Source organism: Syngnathus floridae, chromosome 18 (genome assembly GCF_059516105.1).
Source record: "Syngnathus floridae isolate MCC-2025c chromosome 18, RoL_Sflo_1.0, whole genome shotgun sequence".
NCBI classification, from domain to species: Eukaryota; Metazoa; Chordata; class Actinopteri; order Syngnathiformes; family Syngnathidae; genus Syngnathus; species Syngnathus floridae.
The window spans coordinates 471,957-474,791 of NC_142430.1; the positions used below are offsets into that span (position 1 = coordinate 471,957).

General features: G+C 53.8%; 1 long non-coding RNA gene across 1 annotated transcript; it reads left to right on the plus strand.

The window, feature by feature from the left end:
* The first annotated feature begins 389 nt into the window (after positions 1-389).
* LOC148382124 (uncharacterized) lies at positions 390-1,308 on the plus strand. The gene is made up of 3 exons (XR_015854236.1): positions 390-912; positions 997-1,067; positions 1,204-1,308. It is a non-coding gene; the product is annotated as an uncharacterized LOC148382124 (long non-coding RNA).
* The last annotated feature ends 1,527 nt before the right edge of the window (positions 1,309-2,835 follow it).

Sequence of the window (2,835 nt, forward strand, 5' to 3'; positions counted from 1 at the left end):
GTGTTCCACAGAGAAGGCCTAGTTCGCTCAATGACCTGGACCGCGGTTGCGGCCAGCGGGACGGTGAAATGGAGTTCCTTCAAGTTGTGGAGCAGCGGCACATCATCGACGACTTGTCCAAGGTCTTCAGGCAGGCGACTCGGTGCACGTACGGCAGCGCCGCGCTCGCTCGCTGTCGCCAGGAAACCTTTTCCGTCCAAAGCTTGGCCGGCGGCCGCCATCCAAAAAATTGGCCCCTTAAATTCCGACCTTTCAAGCAGGAGCATTGTGCGCACGCGTTTGAACACGCTTTAGACTTGTTTTGCCGTTTTCAGCAGCTCAAAGCTCCCGTTTTGTCAGCGCCTTTGCCACTCGCTGTGCGCTGAAAACGACGGACTTGCCCGGCTGCTCAGCCCGTCAACCATGAGCCGCGAGCGCGACGTCATTGTCCGTAGGCAGCTAGTGGCAAAATGCACCCTGTTAGAGTTGCGCTCGCTCCAACTTATTTTGCAAGAACCACACGGGAGACAAGTAAGTTCTTTTGGACACCTGCAGGTGGAGAGTCCATCCGTTGTACGAATGAAGTCTGACTCTCGGCTCCTGCACGAGCATTTTAATTAAGAGAAACAGGGTGGGTGTAAGAGTGGATTGAATAGAGGAAGCCCTTGACCTCTAGTCAAAACATAGCAAGGGGTGTTTTACGACTTTGTGTAGGAAGGGATAAGCGATAGGGATAAATAAGGGATAAATAATATTATTTATTACAGGTCGCAGTCAAAGTCAAAGCAACACAATGATACGATAAAGATAATCTGGAAAACCCTGACACACCCTGTAGTTGTCACTTTTGGAAAAGACGAGCGTCCCTCCAATCATCGCCGGTGACGTGTTTTTCAGGCTCTGGAGACAGGAGCTCATGTCAGAAATGTCATTGTGAGTCGCGTTTGTTTCTGCGCCGGAGCCGTTCGTTCCCTTTGCATCCAAAGAATCTCAAAGGCGGATTATTTGTGTCGACAGGAGAGAGATTTGCTGCTACGATACCGACGTCGAGAATCTCTGAGGAGGAACAAAGCGTGAGGTCCTGCAAGGTGAGTCTGTTTGTTTGCGGCTGCTTGGTGTTGCGCAAGATGAAATGGCCTTTTTCTCGCTATCGTTCCTCTCGTCGATTCATCGTGAGGTGTCGCTTCAGTTTGTTCAGAGAGATGTTTGCTTCCGCGCCCGCAGGTCATCGAAACATTTTACGGCTACGACGAAGACGTGTTGGTGGACTCGGACGGATCGTCCTTGTCTTTTCACACCGACAGAACCCCCGACACGGAACCCGAAGAGGTAGCCCGCCATTTCTGCCAGCGTATTGGCACCAAACATTCCTCTTCAGCCTGGAATCGGACTCGTCTTTGCGTCGCGGGTGCTTTGTCGCCGGTCTGACTGATTCTGGTACTAGTGCTGTGTTGCATTGGTGTGTGCATGAAGAGGCGGAGCTTCGCTACCGCCAGCTGACGCAAGAATATCAAGCGCTGCAACGAGCCTACGCTCTGCTAGCCCAGACCAGCGAAAGGGGACTACGACGCCGAGAAGGAGATCAAGGTGGCGCCCCTTCCCGCAACCCCCGGCCGGGTCGCAGCCTCCCCGTTCTCACCCAGCCTCGGGTGTTCTCTGGTCTGAAAGGAGGAGGAGGAGCCTCCCTCCTCCTCCTTTCAGACCAGAGAAAAGCTGATGGTAGAAATGGGTCACTATCAAAGCAGAGTAGCAGATCTGGAGTCAGCGCTGAAGCAACAAGGACAGGTAAGCTCATCAATGAGCACACCTTTTTCTCAGACAAAATAGCTACATTCTTCAGTCACTCATCCGTCTGGCATTACTGGACCAACCCCCCCACCCCCCCCCCCCCCCCCCCCCGAACGTGGCTGGGAAAATGCGGAGAAAAGCAAATGTCATTTTCCAGTCAACCAAAGAATTTGTGGATGAAAATGACACAACATTCCAAAGCTGTCCACGCGTTTGTCTCTTCTAGAATGTCAAGTGGGTGGAGGAGAAGCAGCTGCTGCGTCAGAGCAATCAGCAGTTGGCCGAAAAGGTGACGGAAAGAAAGGCGCTGGGCGGAGTCGCTTGGCGTCACACCTGTCGGGAAGCCCCGCAGATGAGGTCTGACTGTCTTTTCAGGTCAGGCGGATGGAGGCGGAAGAAGCGCGTCTGAAAGAGCACATCCAGGATATCCGAGACCAAAACGAACTGCTTGAGTTCCGCATCCTGGAGCTGGAGGTGGGAAGACTCGCACAAGCGTGTTGAGGCCAGAGATGTGACGGACGGACGGACGGACGGACGAACGGATGCATGCCTCTGCCTTTCAGGAGAGGGAGTGGCGCTCCCCCGTCTTGAAGTTTCTGCAAGTCCGTTTCCCAGACGGCCTCAGCCCTTTGCAGATCTACTGCGAGGCCGAGGGCGTGAGCGTACGTAAGGCGTCCCTCGCAACCCTAACCTTAACCCGAGGTCCCAGAACACCTTACATTGCTCCTTGCGCCTTTCCCCCGGACATCGTCATCAGTGATCTGATGAAGAAGCTGGACATCCTGGGCTATAACGCCGTAAGTGTATGTCGAACTCCTTATGTTCGCACTCCACGAGACTCGGCGGCTCAAATGTGACTTTTGGAAGGCTTTGCGCTGAAAGAAGCTTGTTGACGCTGTGCCTTTGGGCTCTTGCAGAATCTCACCAACGAGGAGCAGGTGGTCGTGATTCACGCCAGGACCCTTCTCACCCTAGCCGAGAAGGTAACGCGCACGTCCACGCACGCTCTCGCATTCTGCTTATGTGACAGCAGCCTTTCCTCAGTGGTTAGAATACATCAAAGTGACC